At 33.2% G+C, this 13,655-nt stretch overlaps 1 long non-coding RNA gene across 1 annotated transcript in view; it reads right to left on the reverse strand.

Moving 5' to 3' along the window:
- Positions 1 to 332: 332 nt before the first annotated feature.
- The window catches only part of LOC108252367, a 29,024-nt gene continuing 15,701 nt past the window's right edge, over positions 333 to 13,655 (reverse strand). Inside the window, exons 2-3 of the long non-coding RNA XR_001809504.2 lie at positions 9,954 to 9,987; positions 333 to 433 (exon numbers count right to left, since the gene is read on the reverse strand). This is a non-coding gene — a long non-coding RNA (uncharacterized LOC108252367). The remainder of the gene's footprint in view (positions 434 to 9,953; positions 9,988 to 13,655) is intronic.

Consider the following 13,655-nt stretch of genomic DNA (forward strand, 5'->3'; position numbering starts at 1 on the left):
TACTTAGAAATTTAGAATCAACCACGGTTCGTTTGGAAAAGAAAATTAGCATTACGTCTTGGTACATACTAGATACTAGAATGAGGCTTAGTGAGCGAATTTATTACTTTGTTTAACCAAGCACCAAGCCAATTGTGCATGAAAACGAGGAACTAATAAAGTTGTGATTGGAAAATTAAATTTATTGTTGAATCGTGGAACATTTTTTTATTACGTAATTTTCCTCCGTTACGAATCCAAATTCTACCTTAGTCAACTGTACTAGCAGGGACTATTTACCTGTCTCAACACTGCATAGAACACGTCCAGATGTGAGTTCAAATCCACACCATCTGGAGCGCCTAATATTTGGGCCTCATCACTCTCCTTCTGTTCATCAAACACATCAAGTTGTACTGACAGGTCATTGCTACTGTCGCTCTTCTTCTTCTTTCTGAAAACAGAAGAAAAAAAACAAACAAATTAAACACGAGCAAACTAAAACACATAATTATAAATGTTACGAATAGCGTATAGCTTAACTAAAGAGGCTGGTAAACGGGTAAAAAGCCCACGAGCAGTACAGACTCCATTATGTAAATTGCCAGGAAAATATTTCTCGTTTGCCAGCCACATTTAACACAAATATTGTATAGCCCATATAGAATTTGAAATTTCATGGTTCATTAACATTTTCATAATTTTACAAATTTTGGACACATCAAACCATGTATTTAACAAGATTACTGTTTTACTTGTACGTATAGCTCGTAGGTACATCATTTTTTCTCTTATGAATAAACACAGCGTGAAATTTATTATTGAACGTTTCATAGCAGACTTCAAATTCAGATTGGCACAGCGTACCAATTGTTCTCCTCGTACTAATTGAATCATCAGCAAGAAACTTTGGTGAAAAAGCATTCCAAAAGTTTCGAGGGAAAAATAATAATATTTTTATAGCTCATAGAAATGTCACTAAAATTCTAGGCCTACATAACAGCACGTAGGTAGTTATCGTGGTCTTTTTGGGAGTAGTCCGGCCGAATTTTTATTTCTTTTTACGCTTTTTTGAGTTCTGAGGACACTTCATCGGATTCATAAATGAATCAGATTCAACATTTTATATAGGCTCAAAATTAAGGAATTGTTATGGTTACGAGTATTATGAAATATAAACAAAGAAGCCAAACACATAAGGATATCAAAAACATCAAAGATCTTTCTTTATTGCCTAATTTAAAAATAATAATAAAATTTAATCATAGGTACTTAAAGATGGGTGCTGACACTGCTGACCAAGTGACCATTCCGAGCTGCCTACACGAATTTAAAATTCACTATACAAAATTTATTTAATGGTATTTCTGATGTTCTTTATACCAATAAATTTCTATAGGTAATTAAAATAACGCGCTCAGTGTTGGTGCTATTAAGTATGAATTGTTTCAATCTAAACCCATCATGGGAAGGAAACCCAATCTCAGAGAACTCAGATAATATCATTGTTTCGACGTATTATCTCCTCTCATTTGTTCCTATATTTGTCTTTGTTCCCTATTCGAGGAGTACTTAGAATGCCCATAGATCCACTTAAATAAACAAACATTGTGAACTACATTTCCTTGGAGGACAATTAGTTCATCCCTTTATTCCCATAAGAAATCGACTATTAGGCGTATTTTGAGCTGCTCAAGATCTGCAAAACGATTTTTTTTTTTTTTTTTGTTAATCTATTCTTTTCCATAATACTGAAACCCAATCAATATGAATATATCAATATGAACTTTGTAGATAATAATGTAGATATGTACGCTAGACAAATAAATTCACATCTCTAATTGGAAACAGATAAAATAGACAATGTGGTATGTCTGTTTGATGAGCTTTTGTAGTAACAATAAAAATAACGCCCGTGTTATGGGTCCTTACAGTTCGACAAAAGGTATCTTTGAAGCTTTTAGATTTATCTCCAACTTACCTAGCACAGTACGAGTAATTGAGTATATACCTATATACGTACCTCCAATTCGAACGGAAATAGGCAGTTACGATTTAAATCACTTACCTAACTGAAACTTTATAGATATTTACACCCGACAAATGAAACGACACATCTTTCTCATTCAAGAAGAAACAAGTTTATAAAATGTAAATTGAGCTATAAAGGAATTAAACTATTTTAGTCCTTACAGTTCGACAAAAGGTATCTTTGAAGCTTTTGGATTTATCTCCAACTTACCTAGCACAGTAAGAGTAATTGAATATACCTATATACGTACCTCGAATTCGAACAGAAATAGGCAGTTACGATTTAAATCACTTACCTAACTGAAACTTTATAGATATTTACAAACGACAAATGAAACGACACCTCTTTCTCATTCAAGAAGAAACAAGTTTATAAAATGTAAATTGAGCTATAAAGGAATTAAACTATTTTAGTCTGATTTAAAAGAAATGGATTTTCTTTTGAAATAAAAAAAAGTAAAAAATACGTATGCATAAATTTCAATAATTTGATTCACAAGAGAAAATAAAGACGGAACGGTTTGAGCGTTCCGTTCAACTATTTTAGTCTGATTTAAAAGAAATGGATTTTCTTTTCAAATAAAAAAAAAGTAAAAAATACGTATGCATAAATTTCAATAATTTGATTCACAAGAGAAAATAAAGACGGAACGGTTTGAGCGTTCCGTTCATAAAAACTGGAGGTATATGGAACTGGAATAATTCCAGCAAAAACATATTTTAAGTTTAAATTGGGATGTAAAACTAAAGGAAGGGGGACAGGGCTAGGCCATGTGCCTCTGTAGATCTCATATATGTTTTCCTTTCCTTTTCGAAACACAAATAAAGCACAATAATGTTATTTATACTCCATAATATATACGTGTCTGAGTTTTAGTTCTGAGGGAGCACAATAGAGAAATAAACAATAAATCAATCAATACTCTCTTATCATGTTCATGTGACCTAAATTAGTACCTTTTGAGAGATACTAGTCTGAGTTTTAGTTTTGAGGGAGCACAATAGAGAAATAAACAATAAATCAATCAATACTCTCTTATCATGTTCATGTGACCTAAATTAGTACCTTTTGAGAGACCTACTCATTCATATTCCTACCATTTCTAAACTTTCAGGAGGTTGGCATCAAAATCAGTAAAAAGGCGATAAATGAATAAATTTTAGATTTGATGCAACCAATCTCGAGTAAAAACAAAGCTTTGAAAGACTTTTCATAAAGGAGTTAAATGGGTACCTAGGCGTTTTCCTCCATATTCCACTGTGAAATACGTTTTAAACACATGATAAATTAATAAATTTTAGATTTGATGCAACCAATCTCGAGCAAAAATAAAGCTTTGAAAGACTTTTCATAAAGGAGTTAAATGGGTACCTAGGCGTTTTCCTCCATATTCCACTGTGAAATACGTTTTAAAACAGTCCATGTTATATGTTACCTATACCGTATTTTTACGTTTTGTGCACCTTACAGCATACGAAATATTAATAGTATGATCGTGCCTATTTTTATACCTATGGATACGCTTTCAGACCCGCATAAAATAAAATCGAGGCTCATTTACTTGAAATTTACATAAACGTTTGAAACATAAACAGTGTCGAATGAGGAAAATTAAAGATTTCAGCTAAGGATGAAGCACAGTCCATGTTATATGTTACCTATACCGTATTTTTACGTTTTGTGCACCTTACTGCATACGAAATATTAATAGTATGATCGTGCCTATTTTTATACCTATGGATACGCTTTCAGACCCGCATAAAATAAAATGGAGGCTCATTTACTTGAAATTTACATAAACGTTTGAAACATAAACAGTGTCGAATGAGGAAAATTAAAGATTTCAGCTAAGGATGAAGTGTGAACCAAACACTTGGTAAGTCTGAACCAACGGTAACGCAACGATTCTTGAGGTCCTAATGCTAGAGATTTGACCAATCTGCTCCTATTCTAAACGATGGATCACAAACAAACCTTGGAAAAAAAGGTCTAAAAGAAAATGAGAGTATAGTAATATGGACCAATATCAAATTATCAATAGAGAGTCTTGTGGATCAACACAAACGAACCTTGGAAAAAAAGGTCTAAAAGAAAATGAGAGTAGTAATATGGACCAATATCAAATTATCAATAGAGAGTCTTGTGTGGATCAACTATTAGATCATCTACTCTAAGGAAAACTGTCATTGATGTTTGTTCCAATAATTGGCATACAACTTTCAATGGTCGACGTGTATGTACGCATGTAAAATAACTACTTAACAAATCTGATGGTAATGTAACCATGGTAACTTGGGATATTACGTATATCCAAGTTCCACCAGACCTATACATCTCATTGGAATTAGAAAACATTGTATGAGTATATAGGTATTGTCGTAATGTAACCATGGTGACTTGGGATATTACGTACCTATATCCAAGTTCCACCAGACCTATACATCTCATTGAAATTAGAAAACATTGTATGAGTATATAGGTATTGTCAGTCAGACTGAATCCATTTCAATTGTCTGCTGTGCGATAGGTTTTCCATTGTTCTCAATTGGATAGGAAAAAAAAAAATCCTCCGAGGGTATTTTCAAACCGTTCTTCAGTTCCCGGACGTCAATATTTTCGGAATTTGCTGAATTCAGAGCCCCCACTGTTAGAAGCGCCTTACTATTGTATCCCTAGGTATCTAAGGAAAGAAGAAACAGTACAATCAGCGTCTGCGAGCTGTGCGTCAAATTATAACAGTAACTATTACGATAACAGAATCTATTACTATGCTTGTATTTATGAACTTCACATCTCCTTTGTTTATGACTGTTATTGGTAGGTCACGCAATGTCATTTATGTTGTTCGTGTGCCTACAAGAAGTTCTTGACAATCAGGATGGAGGCCGACAGAGAATCATTTGGATTTCTATGGACTATGCTTTGATCTACAACCTTCAGTTCTATTAGAAACAAGTTAACCAGGAGACTCTGCCTTCTTTTCATCATTTTTTTCATTTCAGTTTTGACTGCTCAAAATTAGAGCGATGGAGTTTTCTGAAGAGGTTGAAACTGGCGTATACCCTGTGTGAACTTCACACTGAAAAAACAAAACTCTCAGATGTAAGAGGTTATTTGCCTCTTCAAGTGTGACATTCTATTAGAAACAAGTTAACCAGGAGACTCTGCCTTCTTTTCATCATTTTTTCATTTCAGTTTTGACTGCTCAGAATTAGAGCGATGGAGTTTTCTGAAGAGCTTGAAACTGGCGTATACCCTGTGTGAACTTCACACTGAAAAAACAAAACTCTCAGATGTAAGAGGTTATTTGCCTCTTCAAGTGTGACTAAATTTGCTTCAAATATACCAGACATTTTCTTTTTTTCTGCTTGTCAATATCATTAGAATTAGAATCCTATAATTTAGACTTGTTGCTTGTCTATAGCTTTAATTAGTGGTGCTTTAAATGGGCGGAAGATTAATACCATACAGCAACCTAATGGACGATACTGTAATGAGAGTTTACGAAACTCATAGGGTTACCTACACAAATAAAATTCAAACTTTGAGTGTTAATTTCTCTTGAGTTTCGTAACAAATCAATGTGGGTGGAAATACATGGAAGCAATTTCGCAAAGTTGGTCTGTTATGTGTCTATAGCCCCCAGTCTGGGCTCTTGGCGTTTTGCAAAACCACATTGCCGTTTGCTTCTTGAAACATGTCACACTAATACCTAGGTAACGTAACAGGTTAATAAATTATTAGGACATTAGATTTGTATCGGTAGTAGAGGAGTTCCTGTTTACACAAAGAAATATTACCGTTTCATGTGAAAAAATAACATTATTCAAGAAAATTATATTTTTGTACCTATTTCACCGGTATACTTGTAAAGGAGTTCCTGTTTACACAAAGAAATATTACCGTTTCATATGAAAAAATAACATTATTCAAGAAAATTATATTTTTGTACCTATTTCAAATGAAACTGCTTTCACCTTTTTCTTCGGTCTAAAACAGTTACTTGTAAAGGAGTTCCTGTTTACACAAAGAAATATTACCGTTTCATGTGAAAAAATAACATTATTCAAGAAAATTATATTTTTGTACCTATTTCAAATGAAACTGCTTTCACCTTTTTCTTCGGTCTAAAACAGTCTCATGTTTCTACCAACACCATATCAATATTTACTTGGAATCTGAAAAAATCACACGCAAAAAAACATTTTCCATTGTTTCGTGGAAACGCAACATGAAAACTACAAAACCAGGGAAAACCATGTAAAAGGATTGGCGTCAAGAGCATTCATATCAATATTTAATTGGAATCTGAAAAAATCACACACAAAAACATTTTCCATTGTTTCGTGGAAACGCAACATGAAAACTACAAAACCAGGGAAAACCATGTAAAAGGATTGGCGTCAAGAGCATAATCTCTTTAACAGCTTTAGGCGATAAATACTTACTAATTGACTAAACTCAATTAGAAGAATATTCAAATCGAATCGTAAAAATCTCAAGTGGACACAACTCTGTCCTAATCAATCTAAAGACAAACACTAAGATAAATAATAATATAAAAGGAGACAAGACACTCAATGATGTTTCTGATGATCATGATGGTTTCAACATTTTCAATAAGCAAATTGAAAAACACCAATACAAATCGTCAACATGACCTTATAAAAAATACCCCTGTGAATATTTTCAAAATTCTTAATTGAAAAAATATTCATGGCGTCTAAATTCTTGTAGTCACACCTATGCACGTTGAGTATAGTATAGGTGCACGTTGAGTATAGGTTCACCTATGCACCTATACACGTTGAGAATACTGTAATGTACCTAATTGTATGAAATGGTTTTTTGTTCTAATATTTCAATTATATGTCATTATATTTCTGAGAGGAATGTCAGTTGTCACAGAGTATTGAGAAGGGGAAACTAATTCAGGGCCGGGACTAACCAAATGAAATTTGACAAACCCGAGAAATCAGCTTTGGCAAATATAGAATCTGATATATCCTGATTCAAAGATTAAATCTTGCAATCTTTACTGACTTCTCAAACAGTCCAAAAGAAAGGCCAAAGTTTTTTTAGATTACGAAGACAAGTTGTTCAGATAAAGGACAGGATGAAAGATGGGTACTATGATCAGCTTTTTTCCAAAAACATGACATCTTCTGATGGCCTCGATTGACTTCTGTATTTTACCACGGTCTTTCCAATATAATTCATACTATAATATCGAGGTAAAAAAACATGACATCTTCTGATGGCCTCGATTGACTTCTGTATTTTACCACGGTCTTTCTTTCCAATATAATTCATACTATAATATCGAGGTACCTATCACAACCAACCTCTCCTGAAGACAGTCTTGGTATAAAATTCGTAGGTATACTTATCGAGGTACCTATCACAACCAACCTCTCCTGAAGACAGTCTTGGTATAAAATTCGTAGGTATACTCATGGTAACTCGAGATGATATTAGAATATTATACTTAGGTGTGTAAATTATTTTCTTATTCAATATTCAAAGTATACGGGGTCTTCTAGAAGGATACATTCGATCTCCATTGTTTTTGGCGATTAACATGAGGTTGGAAAATAACTTGTGATCGATCATTGATGATCGTTAGTTAGCAAGGTTGTTATTACCAAGTTATAGAATTATAGATAAATATATCATCTATTGTTCCTTAGATCGAAAATTCCGCTCTTCGGATTTATTGCCTGCAAATTTAACCAGAAGGATACATTCGATCTCCATTGTTTTTGGCGATTAACATGAGGTTGGAAAATAACTTGTGATCGTTCCTTGATGATCGTTAGTTAGCAAGGTTGTTATTAACAAGTTATAGAATTATAGATAAATATATCATCTATTGTTCCTTAGATCGAAAATTCCGCTCTTCGGATTTATTGCCTGCAAATTTAACCAAAATTCTTCATCCGTCTTCGTTCCGTTCTTTCTCCAATTCTCCCTTAATGTCCTCTATTGTAATTCTTGTTTGGCTACACAATGATATTCCTGTATCAGACATTACTCACGTTATTCAGAACTAGTGACGTATTCATTAGAACATGCTGTTTGTAGAGGGAAGGAAGCCCAATACTTCCCTTACGTAAGTAATGTTTACCACAAAAAATAAACAAAAATCCATCCCACCCCAAAAAAGATTAGAAATCAATTTTGTACCCCGCCTTTTATTCACTTCATAGTCAAATTTAACACTCTTTGGAAGACCCAGTATATTTATAAGTTACTTCTGTTGTTACTCTGTGTACCTGTATTGAAAATGATATTTTAAACCCATTGAAATATGCTGGGACAATGTATGGACTTGGTGCTTAGATGTGAGTTGATTTGTGGCATCCGTCTAATTTCCAAGCTAATATGACGTAAGTACTGATTGGCAACTCTTCATTTGATAAATGATCAATATTTTCAACAAAATATTTCGATCCGTAGGTAATAATATTTCTAATCCGTGTACTAAAAAGTCCAAACCATTTTTTTATTCCATTTTTATCGCCTATAATTTGTCATATATTATTAGAAGCGGTCGTAAAATTTGCGGTACTAAATGGCCTGTCATCAAGTGAATTAGCTCTAATACCCGTATCAAAAGCACACACAGAAGTTGTAAGGTCTTTGAAGCTCTCATATATCTCACTGATAAAGATCGTGAAATAAGACACTTTGAATTTATACGACTCTTGTTGGGTTTTGAACGATTAGGTACTTATACTTCGATTTATTTCTGACACCTCATTTTTTAGAAGAACATAAATACCGAGCAACATGATTAGGTATAGTTTTACCCGACTTTCAAAAAAAAAAAAAAATCACTAAAGAGAGAGAAAAGAAAAGATACTTTTGACCACACACGTGATTCATGTGACGTTATGAATGAAAAGTAGCATTAGTTCTCAGTGTGGTATTGGGCTTTAAGAAAAAGATATTAACATAAATGAGTGAAAAATGACACATGGAATCAAACGTTTTGGCTCTGACAAATTGAAATTCACAACTGAATTGAAATTTAAATATAAAACCACTTTATATGAAAAATGACACATGGAATCAAACGTTTTGGCTCTGACAAATTGAAATTCACAACTGAATTGAAATTTAAATATAAAACCACTTTATTTTCTCATATACCAATTGGGTAGGAGTTTGAATCCTCAAGAGACATCGCGAAAAAAATGGCAAAACCATACCCGATATCAAACATTGTACATTTTATTAAAAAGAAAATTTAGGATATTATCATTTTCAATCTATTTATCAAAGTCAGAATATTTAGGTGGCAAAATTAGATTTGTTTTTGAAGGTAGATGGCCAATAAATTTTGTTTATGACAAAGTTGGATGCATAATATTCAAGAGTTTAGACATCCTTACATGATATGATGGACAATAACACCTCCGCGGTTATCGATATCCAGAAGCTAAAAGTAAAACCAGAATTTTCGTAAACGGCTTCGATATTGGAACAGCTGATAATTAGTGGAAAAATTAGGAACCACTTCTTGCTAGGCAAATTTTATAGTTAACACAATTAATTTTCTACTTTTACGTAATTATAGCCATTTCTAAATAGGCACATAATAGCTTTAAAGGTGTACAAAGTCTGCATACAAAAAGTTTCTCATAAGAAATTACGCCACACTAAAACAACTTACGAAATGCCCCATCTGGCAACCCTGTACAATCTTACAAGGGGACAGGACAAAATCATGTTGTAAAAATATTTTTGCGCTCATAAGAAATTACGCCACAATAAAACAACTTACGAAATGCCCCATCTGGCAACCCTGTACAATCTTACAAGGGGACAGGACAAAATCATGTTGTAAAAATATTTTTGCATAATTGTGAAGTTGTTATGATCAACTAGAATGATAAGAGACGATAAAAGGTATGATTTACATATTGTTGGTACTTACCTCAACTCATTCAGGACTGACAGCACTTTCAAACCTGCAACGAGGAAAGGAGATCAGGATTTTTCATTAGTTCATGTTTTCCCAAGAAGTTCAGGATCCGTAATATGTGATAGATAGGTATTACTAACATAACATCATCAATTAATTAATCACATCATTTTTATACCGATAAATTTCAACATCAGTTTGTCATTGATCCATATTAGTTCATATTTTCCCAAGAAGTTCAGGATCCGTAATATGTGATAGATAGGTATTGCTAACATAACATCATCAATTAATTAATCACATCATTTTTATACCGATAAATTTCAACATCAGTTTGTCATTGATCCATCATACCTAGTTATCCCCTTTGCTAATATTTAATGAAGAGTTCATTTACATAAAACATGGCTAAGTGTCATTCTATTGAATGAACGAAGTAGTTGCAAATAATGAAAATGATAATCAAACGATTAATATATGGTAGAATCACGCGCTTGCAAGATGATAAAATATAAGATTTGCAAAAATTACAACAGATTATGTCGAATGAAACAGGAGTTGCTTGGTAATCGTTTGCTAAATTAGCCGAGTATTTAATGTTCTGTGCTTACAATAGTACACAAATACACACATGGTGTGGGGTTTTGCAACAACTGTGATTTTGTTTTTTTTTTTTTTTTTTTTTTTTTTTTTTTTTCACACTTCCTATACACAAATACACACATGGTGTGGGGTTTTGCAACAACTGTGATTTTGTTTTTTTTTTTTTAATACATATACATAAAATAAAAATAGCACCTCATTAGAAACAATTGATGCTAATTCTGTTATTCTGACTAGCTACAGAATTTTATGTAGGTACCTATAGTTATCCATGGTAATGCGATGTCCTCAGAGATAAAGTTATTTTCGAGACGTAAAGACACATCGAGGTCTTCGGAACAAACTATGCTAACTACCTACAGCCTACACTGCTTTGTTCTGCCGAACAATCTGACGTTCTAAGAAGTCCTGGTTTTGGAGCTCTATTTGTAAATATATTGCTTTTGTGAACATTTCGAGACCGTTTTTGAATCATCATGGATAAATATTGATAAGATCAATAAGTTGATTTTTTCCTCCTTGTCCCGTACATATTTTAGTTCAAAAGGTATTCAAAAAATGTTGGATGTTTGCGATTCTTTAACATGACACAAGTCTTTTAAAAAAGATCTAAGTCCACATTAAAAGTGAAATTGATGGAAAAAGCAATAAATCCAAGATGTTTTACAAGTTCCTTGGTTATCATGATATCAATCACTTTTGTGAACATTTCGAGACCGTTTTTGAATCATCATGGATAAATATTGATGAGATCAATAAGTTGATCTTTTCCTTCTTGTCCCGTACATATTTTAGTTCAAAAGGTATTCAAAAAATATTGGATGTTTGCGATTCTTTAACATGACACAAGTCTTTTAAAAAAGATCTATCTAAGTCCACATTAAAAGTGAAATTGATGGAAAAAGCAATAAATCCAAGATGTTTTACAAGTTCCTTGGTTATCATGATATCAATCTAATCCATTCTGACACTATGAGTGAAATGAACAACGACTAACACCATTATATTGGCCAATTAGTATATTTAATTAGGTATGATTACAGGTATTTGACATGATGATGTGTTTTGATTTTCACTAACATCTTTTTTATAAACGTACGAGTATCAATGATTGAGCTTGTTTCTTCCAGATAGTAAACATAAACAAAAAGAATTAAAATCAGCTATCAATGTCGGTTAACTTATTGATGAATAATAATTTACCCATAGGCTTCATATCGGCTGGTCAAGTGACTTTGAAACCAAGCAATTTATAGGTCTAGTGCACAATTGAATCACTTTAGTCCACCTAGCTTCTTTATCTACGAAAAATCACCAATTACACAAACAAATTTCAAACAGGTTGCTGATTTCTCAATTTTAAAATACCTAATTGGATCATATTAATATTCCTTCAGGTAGGTAGGTATCTCGTGCATAAAAGCACTAAGTAAATATTGATACTGCAAAATTTAATTAACCAATTAGAATTCAGTTTTGTTAAGATTAGACCTCTATACGATCGATTCCGAATTGAATAATATTTTTACTATTGCGTTTTGTAATATTGTCCATTCAACAGGTTTTCAAAATGTTAATGGATCATGCCAGATTAATCAATTTGTCTCTGGAAATTTATGGGCCTGGCATCTGGCATGAAGACTTGGAAACCAATCATGATCAATATCCCGATAACCTCACACCTTATGCACTTCAAAGCACCCAATTGACGTAAAGAGAAATGTCTCAATTTGACGAACAATTTCTTCAGTCTGATGGCATTTAACATTTAGAAATCACACACGCCGTTGCTTATCTCTTTGTGAAATGATTATCCCGGATGAAAAGTATTCTAGATTTGAGTTCTCTCTTGCAGATTTCACATGTATAGATCACATGATCATTATTGCCTTTGGCTTCATGAAGGTTTCTATCGAATTGGATATCAAGATGGTCTTGGTCTTCTTTAATCCTAATCTTGATGACTGACGAGGGTAGGTATTTCGCTATAATATTGCCATAGAGAAAGAAATGAAGAAGGAGAGAAAAAACACGTATTCATTTTTTCCTAGTGGGATTTGCAAAAGTACCACGTGTTTTTGTCTAGGATAAAACAGTGGGGAACACCTTCCTTGAATCAGCTGAAAAATCCCTTGAAAATGACCAGACCAATCAAGATGGTCTTGGTCTTCTTTTAACCCTAATCTTGGTGATGACTGACGAGGGTATGTGGCTACAATATTGCCATAGAGAAAGAAATGAAGAAGGAGAGAAAACATACTGTGCCAAAGTACCACGTGTTTTTGTCTAGGATAAAACAGTGGGGAACACCTTCCTTGAATCAGCTGAAAAATCCCTTGAAAATGACCAGACCAACATACCTATTGATTTTTCTCCTAGTGGGTGTGCCAAAGTACCACGTGTTTTTGTCTAGGATAAAACAGTGGGGAATACCTTCCTTGAATCAGCTGAAAAATCCCTTGAAAATGACCAGACCAATGCCACTGAATGTCGATTTGCATACCGGTAAAACAGGTTCGATTCCCGCACAATAGAAGAAACAATGACCAATATGTTTTATATTCCTAGTGAAGCACGGATAGCTAAGTTTAGCATAAATGAGCATATTACGTAACTAATCATCACTGATATACCCGTTCTAACAATGGTAAATTAACTAAATAGTTTACCAAGTATTCATATGTAATCTTGGTGAGCTGGTAGATCAAAATGGTCTGATAAAATTGTACTTGGCTTTCAAATTGAAGTTCATAGATCAGATTTTTATCAGTTATGGTGAGCTGGTAGATCAAAATGGTCTGATAAAATTGTACTTGGCTTTCAAATTGAAGTTCATAGATCAGATTTTTATCAGTTATGATAGTCAAACCTCCCTTTCCAATAGGGATTCTTTAAACTTTAACAATTGTCCAAATCGAATTGACACTGTAACAAATGTATGTCTCTTATGAGACTTTGAACTCTGATGTACGTATTCTCAGACACTCTTCAACACTTCTAAGAAAGCAAATGAAATTTCAAGAATTCAACTAACTTCGCCACATTATACACGTGTCTAACTTTCTCTATTGTAAACATTACGTATGGGTCCCCCTTTTAATCTTGGTGAAC

Source organism: Diaphorina citri, unplaced genomic scaffold, assembly GCF_000475195.1.
Source record: "Diaphorina citri unplaced genomic scaffold, Diaci psyllid genome assembly version 1.1 scaffold449, whole genome shotgun sequence".
Taxonomy (NCBI): Eukaryota; Metazoa; Arthropoda; class Insecta; order Hemiptera; family Psyllidae; genus Diaphorina; species Diaphorina citri.